Here is an 8,355-nt window from a genome sequence, read left to right as displayed (position 1 = left end):
ATGAATGGAGGGTTGTGCAGAGGGGCTTTTTCCAAGGTAGGTCAGGGAGAGGTTTCCACAGCAGGTGGAACCTCTCACTGTGCCTTTGGTGGAAGGGGGTGTAATTAGCGTTTGGTGAGTTATGTCTGAGGCACACAGCACATGCAGGGAAGGAGAGGCTGTTTGCAAATCCGCTTGCACCCTTAGCATAGTAACGAGGTTCAATGAAAACCTCTCTACACTGTACTCCTTACACACACACACACACACGCACGCGCACACACACATGCATGCACACACACACACACACACACACACACACACACACACACACACACACACACACACACACACACACACACACACACTTAGGGGGGGTCCTGAGTCACAGAATGCATAAAATATGAACAATTCAGAGATTTACATAACGTCTCTAACTCTCCTTGGCTATGCCTAGTGAGGAACAAGGTGTACAGGAGCATAACGACCCTAATAGTACTTCAAATAACAATACAAGGTGATTTTCCAAGGAATTAGTTTCCAATGGCTGATACTTCATCGTAACGTTGTTGTGCTCGTTGTATTAAAGCATGTTTTGCAGTTGTACACTATAAATACATCCAATACATTTAATCGTCACTCTAATTGACCATTCCACTCCCTACAGCAATATGGTAATGAGAAGCATGAATACTACTAGAATAGAATGTAATTACGGTTGAGTTATTTTGGGTTTTACAGTAGTGATAATGTGTGATACAACCAGATATGAGTTTTGCAATAGAATGTGGCTATTTAGAACAAGTATGCCTATCTCTACTCTTAGGGCTGAATTCAACCATATCGCCGAAGTACTGTGGACCATCCGTATTAAAATGTACAGGTAATTTCCAATTGAGGTAACATATGCAATGTTTACCGCAACTGCGGGAACATTGCCTTCAATTGTACTATAAATGGGATCTTCACCGCTACGGATTGAATAGAGCCCTTACTGTGCTATCTGTTACTCATTATGTAATCTTTGACCACTGAAATGTGTGACAATGGGGTTAAGTAGAGCGTTTTGTTCTTTCAGAATCTCGGCAGATATCTGATTAAATCTTTTCAGGGGAAAAATCTATAGATGGACACTTGTTTAGGCCCGTTTAGAAAGATGGCTCACCGTGCCTGATTTAGAAGAAGACCCTGTCTTCCTTTCACATTCTGCTTGCTTTTTTGTTGTTGTCACTCATTAAAGCAATTAGAGACTGTTTCCTTAAAAGCCAAATGCAAGCTGGATGACTCACACATTAGTAAACAAACTGCCTTGGTATGTCGTGCAGTGTCTAAGATGGCTGAATTGATGTAGGAACCCAGAGGCTGGTTTGCAGCAGGACCATTTGAGGCATCTAACCATCCCCAGTGAAGTAGCAGTAAATCCCAGTGTGAGCTCATCTATACTGTGTTAATACACTGTGTCTTTCCTTGACCCTGGGTCACACTGAGGTCAGTGTAACTGCTCCACAGGTCAGAGGTGAGGAAAAACTGCACTCATTTAAAGAGAAACAATATTCCGACATTTCCAAGCATGACGCCTACTCCACACTGCTTAATCAATATCAACCTGTTCACTATCAGCATGGCTAATCTTTTTTTTAATCACCATCACACCACTGTGAACATACAAAACAGTTTAAAGGGAACTGAGATCTTTGGTAAATAGAAAGCCATGCATGATGGTATGACTGCTTTGTATAACACTGCACATTCCTCCACATGGAAATAACACTGAATGGTTAATCATCATTATCCTGTGTGCTATGAATCAGAGTACTTCGAAAAGAACGGAATGAAGCCACATGGTGGCTCACATCATTCAAAAAGCCGTTTTTTTTCTTCAAAATAATCATGGACTGGGCCAAAAACATTTTTATGAATAGAAAGAACACCGTTACAGTGAATCACACAGAGCGAATAAAGATCTGAACATTTCTATAAAAGGTATGACGACTAAGTCACTTCTCCCATGAGGCCCCGTTAAGAGTGGCTAGGTGGGCCTTTCATTAATGCCATTCAAAGACAACAACGCTGGCAATCAGCTCAGTCAGGTGTCCACTGTGAAGCTTCTTTTGTGCACTGAGAATGCTGTTTTGTGCATACCACAGAATAAGAGTGAACCACACATCTCTGGCCTTTGTTGATTTTAAATACAATGTTTAATTCAGTGTTATCTGTAGCTTGTTTTGTGTGTTATTGTGGTCCAGTCATGGTTTTGCTGTGAAGTTCGCTCTCTGATGCATCCTTTCTCATCGCCGTGACTCCCCTCCACTTAGGGTGACATACATAAAATAGCCAGGCCTTTGTGGACTCGCAGAAAAGAGTCCTGTGCGGTTCGGTTCATAGAGCATGGTGCTTGCAACGTTTAGGGTTGTGGGTTCATTCTGCTAAATGACAAAAAAAAAATGTAAGAAGAATGTCACCCTGTCTAGTCTATACATGCAAATTCCAACAAAATATTGAGTGACCGTGCAGCAAATCAGGGAGTAGCAGTTCATGTATAATACAGTACACACCACTTTCAGAGACACAGAGGATTCTTACTGTAATATAAAAATGAATATAGTGCCTGGCCTGGCTCTACACTGTGCAGTTAGAGCATGGGGAAAAGGGGTGTGTGGTTTTGATGCCCCTGCCACTGGGCTAAACAGAAGCCCAAGGGGCCAGACAGATCTCTTCCGAGCCTCAATATCCCCCGGCTTTTACTCTGCGGGGCCAGTTTTGAACAACAGGGGCTCAGATCTCCTGCCAGATGTTTACCAGGAGCTGACAGCGAGCTAAGATTGATTTCATTAATTAAAGTAAATTATATCTTTAAGGCCATATGCATTTCCCAAGCCCCCACTGACCAGCCGTATGCCTTCCGCAGGCCAGAACAACTGTCACGGCCGTCCTCCTCTTCATCTGAAGAGGAGAGACGAGATGGATCCGAGGACCAATACGCGGCGTGGTAAGTGTCCATGGCAAATCTTTAATCAAGAAAGACTGAACACTATACAAACGAGTAACAAAAACAATAAACCAAATTCGACCGTGAAGCTACAAAATGAGACCTGTGCTGAAACAAGCCATCAACATAGACAATCACCCACAAACAAACAGTGCAACCCATGCTACCTAAGTATGATTCTCAATCAGAGACAACTAATGACACCTGCCTCTGATTGAGAACCATACTAGGCCGAAAACATAGAAATGCCCCAAAACATAGAAAAACAAACATAGACTGCCCACCCAACTCACGCCCTGACCATACTAAATAAATACAAAACAACGGAAATAAAGGTCAGAACGTGACAGTACCCCCCCCCAAAGGTGCGGACTCCGGCCGCAAAACCTTGACCTATAGGGGAGGGTCTGGGTGGGCGTCTGTCCGCGGTGGCGGCTCTGGCGCGGGACGCGGACCCCACCTCATCATTGTCTTAGTCCGCCTTATTGTCCGCCTCCGTAGCTTTCTCAGCATGACCACCCCTCTCAATGACCCCACTGGACAGAGGGACAGCTGCTCGGGACAGAGAGACAGCTGCTCGGGACAGAGAGACAGCTGCTCGGGACAGAGAGACAGCTGCTCGGGACAGAGAGACAGCTGCTCGGGACAGAGAGACAGCTGCTCGGGACAGAGAGGCAGCTGCTCGGGACAGAGAGGCAGCGGCGCCGGACAGGCGGGGGGCTCCGGCAGCGGCGCCGGGCAGGCGGGAGGCTCCGGCAGCGGCGCCGGACAGGCGGGGGGCTCCGGCAGCGGCGCCGGGCAGGCGGGAGGCTCCGGCAGCGGCGCCGGGCAGGCGGGAGGCTCCGGCAGCGGCGCCGGGCAGGCGGGAGGCTCCGGCAGCGGCGCCGGGCAGGCGGGAGGCTCCGGCAGCGGCGCCGGGCAGGCGGGAGGCTCCGGCAGCGGCGCCGGACAGGCGGGAGGCTCCGGCAGCGGCGCCGGACAGGCGGGAGGCTCCGGCAGAGGCGCCGGACAGGCGGGAGGCTCCGGCAGAGGCGCCGGACAGGCGGGAGGCTCCGGCAGAAGAGCCGGACAGGCGGGAGGCTCCGGCAGAAGAGCCGGACAGGCGGGAGGCTCCGGCAGAGGCGCCGGACAGGCGGGAGGCTCCGGCAGAGGCGCCGGACAGGCGGGAGGCTCCGGCAGAGGCGCCGGACAGGCGGGAGGCTCCGGCAGAGGCGCCGGACAGGCGGGAGGCTCCGGCAGAGGCGCCGGACAGGCGGGAGGCTCCGGCAGAGGCGCCGGACAGGCGGGAGGCTCCGGCAGCGGCGCCGGACAGGCGGGAGGCTCCGGCAGAGGCGCCGGACAGGCGGGAGGCTCCGGCAGAGGCGCCGGACAGGCGGGAGGCTCCGGCAGAAGAGCCGGACAGGCGGGAGGCTCCGGCAGAAGAGCCGGACAGGCGGGAGGCTCCGGCAGAAGAGCCGGACAGGCGGGAGGCTCCGGCAGAGGCGCCGGATAGGCGGGAGACTCCGGCAGAGGCGCCGGACAGGCGGGAGACTCCGGCAGAGGCGCCGGACAGGCGGGAGACTCCGGCAGAGGCGCCGGACAGGCGGGAGACTCCGGCAGCGGCGCCGGACAGGCGGGAGACTCCGGCAGCGGCGCCGGACAGACAGGACCACCTGCAGGGAGGAGACAGAGAGACAGCCTGGTGCGTGGGGCTGCCACAGGAACCACCAGGCTGGGAAGACCTTCAGGAGGCTTGGGGTTAAGAGGAGGCACCTGAAAGACCGGGCTGTGGGGGAGCACTGGAGCTCTGGTGCGCAACCTTGGCACCACTTCCCCAGGCTGGATAACCACTCTAGCCCGGACCGTCCAGAGTGCAGGCACAGGTTGAACCGGGCTGTGGGTAAGCACGGGAGATCTAGTGCTTACTACACGCACCTCTCCCTTCGGCTCCATTCCCACATTCGCCCGGCACGAGCGGAGCGCGGGCAGAGGACGCACTGCACCCTCCCAGCGCCCCGGAGACACAGCACGCAGAGCCGGCGCAGGATACCCTGGGCCAAAACTGCGTACCGGCGACCAGACCCGCTGAGCAGGCACCATACGCCCTGGCTCGATGCCCGCACTCGCATGACACTCTCGGGGGGCTGTCCCATAGCGCACCGGGCTATGGGCACGTACTGGCGACACCGTGCGCTTAACCGCATAACACGGTGCCTGCCCAGTATCTCGCTGCTTATAATAAGCACGAGGAGTGAGCGCAGGTCTGCTACCTGGCTTAGCTCCACCCCTCGTGTGCCCCCCCCCAATTTTTTTTTGGGGCTGTCTCTCGTACCTGTCGCACTGCCGTGCTGCCTCCTCATATCGCCGCCGCTCAGCTTTCGCTGCCTCCAGCTCTGCTTTGGGGCGGCGATATTCCCCAGCCTGTGCCCAGGGTCCCTCTCCGTTCAGTATCTCCTCCCATGTCCAGGAGTCCTGTGATACCGGCCGCTGTTGTTGCTGCTGCTGCTGCTGCTGCTGTCGTCGCTGTTTTCTACCACGCCGCTTGGTCCTTGGTTGGTGGGTGATTCTGTCACGGCCGTCCTCCTCTTCATCTGAAGAGGAGAGACGAGATGGATCCGAGGACCAATACGCGGCGTGGTAAGTGTCCATGGCAAATCTTTAATCAAGAAAGACTGAACACTATACAAACGAGTAACAAAAACAATAAACCAAATTCGACCGTGAAGCTACAAAATGAGACCTGTGCTGAAACAAGCCATCAACATAGACAATCACCCACAAACAAACAGTGCAACCCATGCTACCTAAGTATGATTCTCAATCAGAGACAACTAATGACACCTGCCTCTGATTGAGAACCATACTAGGCCGAAAACATAGAAATGCCCCAAAACATAGAAAAACAAACATAGACTGCCCACCCAACTCACGCCCTGACCATACTAAATAAATACAAAACAACGGAAATAAAGGTCAGAACGTGACAACAACTCAGAATCAACAACAAAACAACGGGATGAAAAACATGAGGAAAGTAAACATAATGACAGATGGGTACATGGCAACTCCAGAATTCACAACGGCCGTCTCACCGCTCTCGGCAGAAGGCCCAGCTGAATGTTGACAGATTCTGGAGAAGTCAAAGACAGAATAACAATCAATGCCACATCCTCAGCAAGACCTTCTGAGTTCTGTAAAATAATACAAGGGGACGCTGATGAAGGAGAACCTTAGGATCCCTCTCCTCTCCTCACTCTCTCAGTATATCTACTGGCACATAATCATTCATTATGACCTTGATGTGTTGCAACCACAAAGTTGAGATGGCAAGATCAAACTGTAGTAACCCCCCACTGTTCATGTTTGGCCCAGATGAAGCACACTGTGATGTTCTTTATTGTCATGGTCGGGCAGTGGGAACTGCACGACACTCTCATTGATCAGTTGATCATAGATCTCATGCTATGGTGAGTCCTAATTTGTATTGTTGAAGCACAGAAGGTTGTATGGTTGTGATGCATTAATAATAGGCAGGGCAAATGCGATTTGGTGATTTCTGGTATATCATCAAGATCAATCCATCGCAGTTTTTACCTGATTAAGGGCAATACCACTAGCACAGCTGATAAAACACACGGCGTCTGGGAAAAATATGTATATCACTGGTAGAGGACAACTTGTAGAAGACAGCCAGCTACATTTTGAAGTGTTGCATTTTGATTGAAGTGGGTCGCCAACAAGGTAAGTGTAACACAACACTGTTTTGCTCATCACTCATATAATACATATGATACAGGGCGAGACCCGGAGGCAGACACGAAGTCTCTGATATTTATTATAAAACAAGGGGCAGGCAAGAGATCTTCAACCAGGTCAGAGTCCAGGAAGTACAGAGTGGCAGACAGGCTCAATGTCAGAACCGGTACGACAAGAAGAACAGCGACTTGGAAAAAGCAAGAGCACGGAAAAACACGCTGGTTGACTTGTCAAGACAAAACGAACTGGCAGCAGAAAACAGAGAACACAGATATAAATACACTGAGGGTAAAAGGGAAGATGGGTGACACCCGGAGGGTGTGGAGACAATCACAAGGACAAGTGAAACAGATCGAGGTGTGACACATATAATTACACATTGAAATCAATAGAACAGGGGGGGGGGGGGCAGAACGTTTGGGTTGTATGCTCTCTTTAAACATGGTCAAAACGTCAGCTTGTGTAATGTAGTAACACAAACTGTCCTCATCAAGGACAGTAGAGTAACATAAATTAATTAGATATAGCAAAATTATTTGACATCTTAATTTAGGATGATAGTAAACTAAGCAAACTCACAGAGGTTTTCAATAATCACAGATATTTCTCACTAGTTTAACCATTTAGAGAATTTTTTGTTGGATGCTTATTCACAATTTAACCGGGTGCTCTATAAAGAGCTCCCATAGTGACTGCCCACTGGGCACACACTGGTTGAATCAACGTTGTTTCCACATCATCACAATGAAATTATGCCGAACCAACGTGGAATAGATGTTGAATTGACGTTTGTGCCCAGTGGGTGTGCAGCAGCCCATTCATTCGACTTTCTTATTAATAAGTCAAGCTTAGTACGGAGCAGAAATTAGGTTTTGTGTTTTGAACCAAAGTACAAAACAATCAGTTAAAATGGCCCACATAGTGAAACATTTTAACTACTGTTATATGCTAAAGAGCAATGCAAGACCACGCTAAACCATGCTAAAACATGGGGTGAACTCTGGGCTGTATCTTTATCCACAATCTCATTTCAAATGTAATCGAGATGCTTCCAGTTGTAACGAAGCTCATGCTCTGGAGCCTGTCAGGCTAGGTTGCAGGTATAGGGTAAGATGACAGCTGTCGAGACTAATCTCTGGCTGCATTTCATACTTGCATCTGCTAATTTAATTTGAGCATTCTGTTTCCTTGTGCTCCCAAAGGATATGAGCGGTTTGAATGGCCGTTCTCAAATAGCCTGTCACCATGGGAAATGGACAGGCAGAGCAATAAAATATAGATTTTTCAATATTCTTAAAAAAAAAAAAAAAAAATGATCCTAATGACCATTGAAATATGTAGATGACATACATTATAATGTCAGGAGAAACCTATTAATAGGATTAGGCTATGAGGATAATCATTTTAGTCAGTTAGGGCAAAGTTGTTGTCAAACAAAGTTTGTTGGAATAAAGCTAATGGATTCATTTTATTTGGCTGTGTGTGTCAGTTCTCAGGCAGTTCTCAGGTGGGTAGCCAAGGCAACACCCCTGGTTCACAGATACTGTAGTTTGGAGTTGGCATTTACATTAGGGTGGTAGGAGAAACCTCTGGCACCAAACCTAGCAGTGCAAATACTGTCATCCTCCAGGAATGCATTTACATCAAAAGCT

The sequence above is a fragment of the Oncorhynchus mykiss genome, chromosome 26, assembly GCF_057628025.1.
Source record: "Oncorhynchus mykiss isolate SJ-2025 chromosome 26, ASM5762802v1, whole genome shotgun sequence".
Lineage (NCBI taxonomy): Eukaryota > Metazoa > Chordata > Actinopteri > Salmoniformes > Salmonidae > Oncorhynchus > Oncorhynchus mykiss.
The sequence above is the reverse complement of the archived record's forward strand: the minus strand, read 5'-3'. Positions refer to the sequence as shown.